Below are 10,021 nucleotides of genomic sequence, written 5' to 3' on the forward strand. Positions count from 1 at the left end.
CTTTCTCCTCACATTTAGACACAACATTATTTAGGATTTCAGCAGCCAAAATCATGGCCAAAGAAGAGCATGGAGCAGCTCAGGCTGATTATGCTCAGACAAAGATGTAACAGTTCTAAAATTCACTTTACAAGTTTAAAGACCTTATTGCAAAACAGTGTTTGCTTAAACCTTCAATTGATGGACCTGGAAACAGCAGGAAGAAATACTCTGTTCTATTGACACTAACAAACCCACAGCTCATTGCTGACTTCCTCATTCAAACACGTCATGGCTTCACTGCTGGTTTTATAATTACCTCCAAAGCATTTGGTGTTAACCAGAGAATCACCGAGTACATGGGCTTCAAAGACCCTACACCTCTCACAGAATCCTCTGGTCTAGCACTTCTGGTCTGACACCCTCCTCTCCTTTACATTCTCCTATTGACATTTTACAGAATCATTTATAAAGAAATCCTCTCCCTCTGCTGTTTCACCAGATCTCTAAGCAGACCTGCAGCTCTGTGCCTCAGTCTCTCTTTCCTGAGGCCTGCAGGACATGCAAAGCTTCAGGGATCCTCTCCCACCTGGAATCTCATTTGAAAGCCAACCCTTCATTTGCCAGTTTTCTTCGAAAATCTACATCACAAATGTGGTTCATTCTATTTCTGGTGACACCCCAATAGAAGAAATATTTTATTAACAAGAATCCAGCAGGTCCTGTAAATACTGTGAAATCACTGAGGCTGCATCAGCTGGCAAGAGCAACTTTCTGGATGGGGTTTGGATCAAACCAGCCACTGCAGCCAGCCCAGAGTCCCTGTTGTCTCATAGCAACAGGATCATTTGCTGAGGAAGCAGCACTGATCACCAGCTGGAGCACTTTTTGTTGTGGCTTATTCATGAGGCAAAGTCAGATGCATCCGTGGCTCTGAAATATCACTGGGACATGCCTTGAAACCCAATTTCATCCCCTGTGGCTGATGCTCACAACCCAGCAGCCACAAACAGGAGAAGGGTGAAGCTCTCTTCTTGTTTCCAGCAGCAACATTAGAAATATATTCAGGAATATTCATGACACTGAGCCATAAGGAGAAGGTGCAGCTTTTCATTGGTCTTTCTCAGGGCTACCTGAACCTCTCAGAGCTTCTTTACTGCTCCCTTCCCAGCAATTTCTGGAGCAAGGAAGATCTCACCATACTGGATTTGTGTTGTGCTCTTTGTCCAGCAAGCAAAACCAAGTTTTTCCTTTAACAACGACTTAGATCGAAAAGTAACAAAACCCCCCAAGGGAACCCAAAAGGGTAATCACAAGCACAGTCAGGCTTACACAGGTGTTTCTATACCAGACCGTTTGTTTGGTTTTGTGGGGAATTTTTTGTAATGTTTAAGCCCAGATTTTACAAAAGGAAACTTTTTGGATGAGACAGGAGAAAATCTGCCTTGCAGCAACCTTTTGAAAAATTTCTACATGTGAGATTTGTTAATGAGATGAGGTTTGCAATTACAAACCATAACCTAGTGAGAGGCAAGTGGTAATATTCTTCATCATAAACTCCTGAGAAGCAAGGCAAGAAACCCCCCAAACATGTGATTTAGTGAGATCAATGGAGCTGTGCTGAGATGTTTTTGTGTGCAGCCTGCAAGAGAAGATTGTTTTCATCTCAGGCTGCAGGTATGACATGAGCATAACATAACTGTGCTAATGGCAAAGCAGCTAATATATCAAATGGGATGTTTTGCCTCTGATTTGATGAACCTGGAAATATTTGACCATGAAGGAATTTCTGTGGTTTAATAAAAACCTGGACAATCTGTCCCTGTAACACCACATCCAGTATCCTGTGACTCCAAACAACCAAACAAGAGCTAAACCTTGGCTAAAATTTCCAATTGCCTTTAATGTTAAAATTGTTGCTGTATTATGAAAAGTGATAGCACTTCGATCAAAAAGATCCTGCTTTGAACATATTGAAAGAATAGCTCTGCTAAGGAAGAGGCTGCTATTTCCCCCTGTTGATTTACAGAGTAAAACTGTGGTTCAGCAGATGGCTCATTAAATTTTTGCACCATGACTGTAGTAGGAGAAGGAAAAAAGGAACAAAAAAGAACAAAACCAAACCTCCTCACCATGACCACAGGAATAAGATGCACTGGCTGCTTATTGTGCAATAAAAACTTTTTTTAGCTTTTATTCATGCACTGAGCAGCAGACAATATCTAAACCTACTTTACAAGTGATTTCTCTTTGTGTTTACAAGCCAGTCTCTGTTTCAAGTGGCTTTGTTTGTGGCTAAGACATCTCTTTAGAGGAAAGACTGAAAAGTCCATCTAGCATTTCCTGCTGTAATTTCTTTTCCTTAGAAGCCTTTAAAAGGGAAGATTCCTGTTCATGATCTGTACACCTTCTGCTAAAATCTGAATTCCAAGTTTGGACCTCAGCAACAATCTTTATTGCCATCTATTTCATGGCCTGCCCTTCCTGTTTTCCAAAAACAAAATGCTGTATTTATTTTGAAAATGGGATATCCTGTTGGAAGGCTTTGAGAAAAAAAAAAAGAACATACTGAGCCTGGGACCTCAAGGATTCCTTCCGGTGCCTTAAGAGAAATAAAGAAATAGTTCTAGTCAAGAAAAGGAAATATGGCAGGAAAAAACACTTGGGAGTTATAATCAGAGCAATCCTAGAGAAATAAATAGTACAGAAATAATTAGAATTACATAAATTGTTCTTTTTCCATGTACACCCACAGTCCCATCCAGGAACTGCAAGAAAAGGGGACATGACAGGACATTGGGAAGGGATGGCCACACAGCAAAGATACACACAGAGAATTACTGCCATTGAAACAACCAACATTATTAGAGAATTCTATGAACTGGAGCTTCTAATAATATATTTCATTAAATGTAGGATCCTACGCTCAACAAACGTTCAAATAAACGTTTTTAACCATGACTCTTTATTCTCTGAATGTCCAAACTCCATATAATTATGCCAAGTGAGTTCTAATTACTTCCTAGAAGTATCTATGCAGATAATCATCTACCCCCAGACTATCTCATGCTCAGTTGAGCAGCCATAGAAGTCCCAGTGTAACAGATTAGATTTGAGCAGAAATATTTATCCCACTGCTAGAAGTACAAAGATGGAAAATATCTGCTGAATACTTTGATCTCCTTGACTATCAGGCAATGTAAAAAGTATGAAATACCATTATACAGCTGTAAAAGTGGAAACAAGGATTGTTATGCAAAACAAATGCAATGATGCGTTTATTCAAGCATGCCGTCTTCCAAATAATCAGAATTTAAACTCAGATACTTTAGAGAAAACTTCAGTAAATCACTCTGCACAGTCCTGGAAAACTACACCGACAATGTAGCTTGAAGCCCGAGGATTGAGATTCTTTAAACATTGTATTGCCTGTGACTCAGGCAATTATCACATCTTTATCCAGCTCCTCCTGAGCTCTTTGTTCAGAACCATATTTTGCAGCAGTAAATTGCACATGCCGTTTGTTCTGGGCTAAAAACAACTGCCCCTGCCCTCAGCAGCTTGGCAAGAAAAGCAAGCAGAGGGGCATCTCTGCCTTCTCCCTTTTGGAAAGCTGCCCTGGATCTGTGTGCTTTGAGAACCTTCACTCAGGTTCTGAGGGGCAGACCAGCACAGTGAGCTCCCATGCACTCCCAAGTGCACTCCCATGCACATTTAATCTGTTTATTTGGGAATTGACAATACCTGGGAGTGCCCCTCACAAGGGGCACTCCCAGGTATTGTCAATTCCCAAATAAACAGATTAAATGCCCACACATTGCTATTTTGAGTCCCTCTCTTGCTGCAGCATTGCAGGTGCTGTGCACTTAAAGCTCTACAGCCACAGACTCCCACAAAGAGTCTTCAGAGCTTCTCAGGGTGATGTTGGAAGTTTTGCTTTTAACACCAAACTTGAATGTTTCCAACTCATGAGTTTTTATACCAGGATTTGCAGAAATACATTCAGCTAACCAGTACAAGCGAACCCAAAGTATTTGATTTATTTTTAATAATATCATCTGGTTCATAATGAATTTTTAACAATGGCAATTGCAAGCCTACTACTTAGAGTAGCTTCCCTCAAAAGGGCACAACCAACAGAAATAGCTGAAAGGCTCTTTTTGAGCTTACTGAGTAATTTTTGAACCCTAGAAACCACTCAGAGAGCCATATGCAAGCTTACTGCTCACAAACCCACATTTCAGCTGCTGAGCATGAACTTGTGTCCTTAACAGGATGTTGGAAGAGACTCAGTCCAGTCTCTCATTGACTTGAGCTCCTCTGTTCATGGTGAAGAACAGGATTTTGCCATTGTACCCCTGAACAGCTTAAGATCCATTGCCATGAATTAAAGATTAAAAAACATGGCAACAAAACACAACTCGAGCTGCGCTAAAACCTGGCTCTAGGTTTCCTCAGCTGCTGTCCTGTGTCTTTTATTTCTGCTCTCAAACAGCTGCACACTCAAAGGTTTGGGCTGAGAAGCATCAGCAGTAGCAGTGAGCAGGGAATTGGTTATGAGGTGCTGTGTGATGCCCCCTGAGCCCGTGTCAGACAATGCAGAACCAAATACTCCCAATGCACTTCTCCCTTTGCAACTCCTGTTTTTATCCATATAATTTCTTTCTTTGCCTGTTCCTCCAGCAGTCACTTCTGTCCTTGTTTATGGCCTATTTTATTCGTGCAAACTCCAAATTCCTGCACCACTCTGAGGAGAGCCTTGAATATCAATGAGAAGAGAGCTTGGGGAGTTGACACTTATCTGGACACTTCAAATAAAACCATAAAATTTGGGTTTCTAAACAACAGCATGAAGTTTAATTTCCAGGGATATAAACGATTACTTGGTTGGAGGGTTGTTTTTCTTTTGGGGCTTTTGAGGTTTTTTGTTTGTTTATTTTGGGTTTAGTCTTTCTGGGGTTTTTGGAGGGTTTGAGGGTGGTTTTGGAGGTGGAAAATTGGTGGGGCAGTGGAGAAAGCTGGATGCAGGGCTTCGGAGAGGGGATAATTTCTGTGCTAATGCTCTTTCACACGGAGTTGGGGGTGGGGATTTAATCAATGTTGGTATTAAACGGAGCTGTGAAACTTGCTGCAGGCAGCACTACATTGATCCTTTTTTAGCTTGGTCAATCACTAAGTACAAATGCGAGTGGCAGCTCCCAGGTACTCCATCAGCCGGGGTTCCACCCGTGCCATGGATTCAAAGTGCCACCTAGTGGGAATTGTCACTTCGGAGAGGCCTCTGCGGTGACTTTCATTCAGGACTACACAGCTGAAGGAAATGTACTTGAAGATCCCTCACCTACGCTGAGACACTGCCTTATCCAGGGATATTTTCTATACTAAAGGAAGGTGGAAAAAACACACTTCTGAAAAGAAAAAAAAAATCTTGATGTTAGTTAAGAATTCGATGAAAATAATCCACATACAGTCTATGCTCAGCAGCCAAGTGCCCGAATCTAGAATGTGCTCCTACAGCCAGGTGTTCACAGAGCTCTCAAAACCATCACCTAAGGCAAAGAATTTCCCCAGAGAGGATTTAGCAGCCCTAATATTAAAATATAGCACAGCTTCCTTCTAAATGCCAAGGAGGGGTTTCCAGCAGCAGAGAAGGGATAACCACAAACACAAAACCCCACAGATGGGAATGCTGGATCCCATTTTGCTGGACTCAGCTGCTCAGGGAGCTGAGCAGGAATTCCCCTCAGCCTGGGGCTGTGGGCAGACTGGAACACACCTGTGCACCAGGTGTGAGGTGAGCAAAGGAAGCTCTTTGTGGATGGGTTTTTCTCCTGTTCCTGTCAGCAGCAGGTGAGGCAGCAGACACTGGACAGGGGCTGTGATCTGTTTGCACTTCTGGGAAGGTTATGGAGCAGTGAATTAAGGCCGCCACAATGTCACCACTTACAATCCCATTGCAGCAGGGCCGTGACTCACACAGCCCAAGGAGATCCAGAGCATTATAAGGTGTTAAAATTCAAAGCACAGAGAAAACAGCGAGGAAAGGAGGTTCTTTTTTTCAGAACTAGGAGTATTCTCAGAGTTCTGGTGAGACAGCTGGTTACTGTAGCCATCCTAAAGGCTACACTTTTGTTAGCTGGCAGTTGGGGGCCTTATTTTAAGAGCAACTGCATTGATTAACAAAGAGAATACATTTGAAGCACAGTTACTCTTTAGAGAATACAAGATTAAAACCTCACAGTCCTGCTCTTGGCTCCTCACTGCCATCACCTCCTGAGACTGTTCCCTGGTGTGCAGTGGATGTGACATTCCAGCCCTGTGGCTCGGTGCCACGTTGGATGGCAGGAGTGTCCCAGCTCTGCCTGTTCACACCCCATCTTGGTCACTGCTCAGCAATCCCACTCTGTATTGCAGCACTTTTCAGACCCGTTTAGCCCAGAAAATTCCTTGTAAAAGTTAATTTTTAAAAGCCTGGCATGTTCCATAATGGTCTACTCCAGGTTTCAAAGGAGAGATATTACCATTAACCAAACAGCAGAGCAAAAATCCCTGCAACATATCCAGAATTCCAAGCCAGGATTCTTCAGGAGCTTTGCTGCTTCCTGCAGCTGGACATGTGACAGACACGAGTCCTGCTCCAAACTCCTGGGCAGGCTGAGAACTTCGAAATCTGAATAAGGTCACGGTCCCTGCAAGCCCGGAAAGGTCTCCTTGCCATGCAGGCAGCTGACCAGCAGCTGTCCCCATTGCTTCACTGGAGTCAGAGATCAGGCCTGGAACGGCAACACGCCTCCAAAAATGGGTGCTGCTTCTCTTTGGAGACCAAAAAGAAAAATAAAAGCTCAGAAAAATAAAAGAGAGCTCCTGAAGCTCTGTCAGACCCTAGATAAGAAGATGGGATGTGTAGGAGAAGTTCTGCATCCCAGAACAGGGACGTGGTTAAAATGTGAGACAGATCAGCTTGGAAACACAAGGATGGGGCCTTAGCAGATCCATGGCTTTGTGACATGACAAAGGAAAGCTCTGGAGACTTCTTAATGTAGCAGAAGAGCAATAATCAAAGTGGACTGGAGGATCTCAGTGTTGCTGCTTGGTCTCTGCCCACATTAGCATCACCTGATAAAGCCTCCTTCAGAGATGTTTTTCCATCCAGGATCTCTGGTGGACACCAACTCCCAGCTCCAGAGAATGGAAACTATTCAAATTTAGAACTAGAAAAATGCATCTTAGAGAGGCCCGAGGGTGAAGGTGTTTTAGGATCATCTCAATAAAGTTCTTTTCCCTCTTGAGAATTCAGGGCGATTTCTCATTTCCATTCACTTTGTATTTGAGAACTTTTGAAAATATTCAGTTTTAAATTAACTACATTAACATGTGATTATTAACATAGCTCCAGCAATTACAGTCGAATGACTGTGGTTTGACTTATAGTTAAGATTGAAATGATACAAATTATAAAGCTTGGATTAATCAAACCTAAAATACAGCTTGCTGGAGCCAGACCATCTTAGGGTACTCAGGAATCCAAAGGAAACAGTTTCCTGCTTCATAGGCACAGCATGAGGCCAGAGGAGCAAAAGCATTGTCAGTTCAACCATCCCAGATTGTAAAGTTCTTTCTTTAGGCAGTATGGAAGAGGAAAAATCTCCTTCCATGTCATTATATCCATGTGTTATTGAAAGCATCAAAAGGTATTTTATGTGATTTTTCTAATACACAGGACTAATCACCATTGTACTGCTTTCAGTAGCTCCATGAGACAAATTGAACCATTGTGAAATACAGACCAAAATGTTCCTCATGGAACAATGCTGCAGTGGGAGAGAATGAATCCATGGCTGGAGCCTGGTGTATCCAACATTCCTGAACACTGAACAAGGGCAGATCCAGCTCAGCCCTTCTGCAGAGCTCTGTGCTGGGGTCTACCAGGTAGATAAAGCCTGCAGGAACAGTTTTGTTGAATGAACGTAATTAGAACATTTTGCAGACAGCTGGAGGGCTCCAGTAAAGGAGCAAATGCTGTTTCTTCCTCTGGCTGATTTATTGCTACACCTGCACTCAGGAGAGGCACTGAAATGCCTACAAGGATGAGGCTTCAACAGTTTTGAAGAGGAAGAAAGGAAATGAAATCAATTTACAACAAAAAGATGTAAAGAATCTTTCTTTGTAACTATTTCAACACTCAAGAGCTACTGAGCAACCACAGTGGTCTAAATTTGAGAATGGACAAAAACACTGGGGTTAAAAAATAGGAAGATCCCACTACATTAAAATCATTCTTTAACTGCAGACAGGCTGTTCAGAGACACCTAATTCTAAACTGGACAACTGTGATTTATTTTGCTGCTGCAGCAGAATTAAGCAGTTCAGATCCATGACCCACTGATCACTGACTTCCCTGGATTTGAGAAGTCCTTCCCAGCAGCTCTGCTGGGTAATTTTGAGTGACCAGCTGTCACAGATGTGCAAATTGCAAGCAAGTAAGCTCACATATGCAAGCAGTAGAAACAGCTTCTGGCAACTTCCCACCACCTAATGATTTTTAAAATACCTTTCAGCAATTACATCAGCAAAACATCAGGCCCCCAAAACAAGCAAACAAGCTAAAGAGCACAAATTTTACCCAAGTGAACAGCAGGAAAATCTGAATACTCTGAGCAGGCAGCTGTGCTTCTGAGATTATCAGTCAAAAAAGCTTTTTCCACAAGTCCCCCCCCAAGGCACATTGTGAATGCAGAATAAGGACACCACTCTCTCACTAAAGGAAACAACGGTGCTGTCAGGTGTGCAAAGTGATTCCTTCCTCCCGAGAACCTGGAAGTTTAAATGGTGTTAAAGCGCAAAAGACTCAGAGGAAAAATACACCTCTGAACAAAGAAAAAACTCATTATACTTTGCACCTGTTTAAGGGAAAACTCCTTTTAACAAGTCGAATCATTAATAAAGGTGCAATTAAGTATCACATCGTTAAAGGAACAGGAATGAAAACAGAGTGAAGTCCCATTAAGAGACAATGCCAAGGTATCCATCTCCTTTAAAAAGAGAAATCCACACTTTCTCTCCTTGCTCCTGGTTACAGATTATCTCGTAGGGATTTGTTACTCCCAAACATAAGTTTGCTCCTGAAAGTTAGGAAACTGCTTTCCTGAGCTAAAAAGCTATAATTTGTTCCCGTATTTCCAAGAAAAGGTGTTACGTATTGTGAAGAAGCACAGCAATGAGAACAAAAAAAAAAAAAAAAAAAAAAAAAACCTTCAGGGAAAACGATCACTCATTTCAATATCACAACCAAGACATAAGCACAGGGAAAGTGACAAATTCTGCATTCTCTCAATAACAGATTCCCTTTCTGGGAACGTTGGAGGTTAGAATAGAGGAACTTCAATCACTGTGGCAAGCAGCCAGCTCATGAATAGCTTGCTAACATCAACAAGACTATTCGTATGAACAAATGCTCAAAATGACTATGAGACTTCTTGTATATCCTTTGTAATGGTAAAATCACCAGGATTACTGTGGTTTCTAAGTGCTCTCCCACACAGATGAAGAGCTGAAGTCAAGAAGAGTGCTCATGTGAGGAGCTCTGTAAGAGCTGCTGTTAAACACTGAACTACTCCTTTGGTTTCAGCTTTAAAAAAAAAAAAAAATAGAGCACATTGGAGCAGAACTACTACTGGACCAGCAGACACCACGAATTGACTAACTCTAACCGAGTGCCTGAAGTGAGATCCTGACATGCGCTGCTCAAGAAAAATACAACTTCTACTGCCTGAACAGTTCTGGTTAACTACCTACTCGGCTCTGCTGGAAGACCACGAGATTTCAAACCACATTCTCAAAGTAAAGAACTGGGCTGGCAATACATAAAGATCTGTGAGAAAGGAAGCACTGGAACTAGCAGCAAGGTGGGGTTGCCTGCATGGGCAGCCCTTCATTTGAATGCAAATGTAATTTTGGGGCAGGCAGTTATCTGTGACATCAGGCAGGACCTTAGTAAACTGTTACCACCAGCACCTGGTAAAACCATTGTTAATCATGTGTA

Source organism: Motacilla alba, chromosome 4A (genome assembly GCF_015832195.1).
Source record: "Motacilla alba alba isolate MOTALB_02 chromosome 4A, Motacilla_alba_V1.0_pri, whole genome shotgun sequence".
Classification (NCBI taxonomy): Eukaryota; Metazoa; Chordata; class Aves; order Passeriformes; family Motacillidae; genus Motacilla; species Motacilla alba.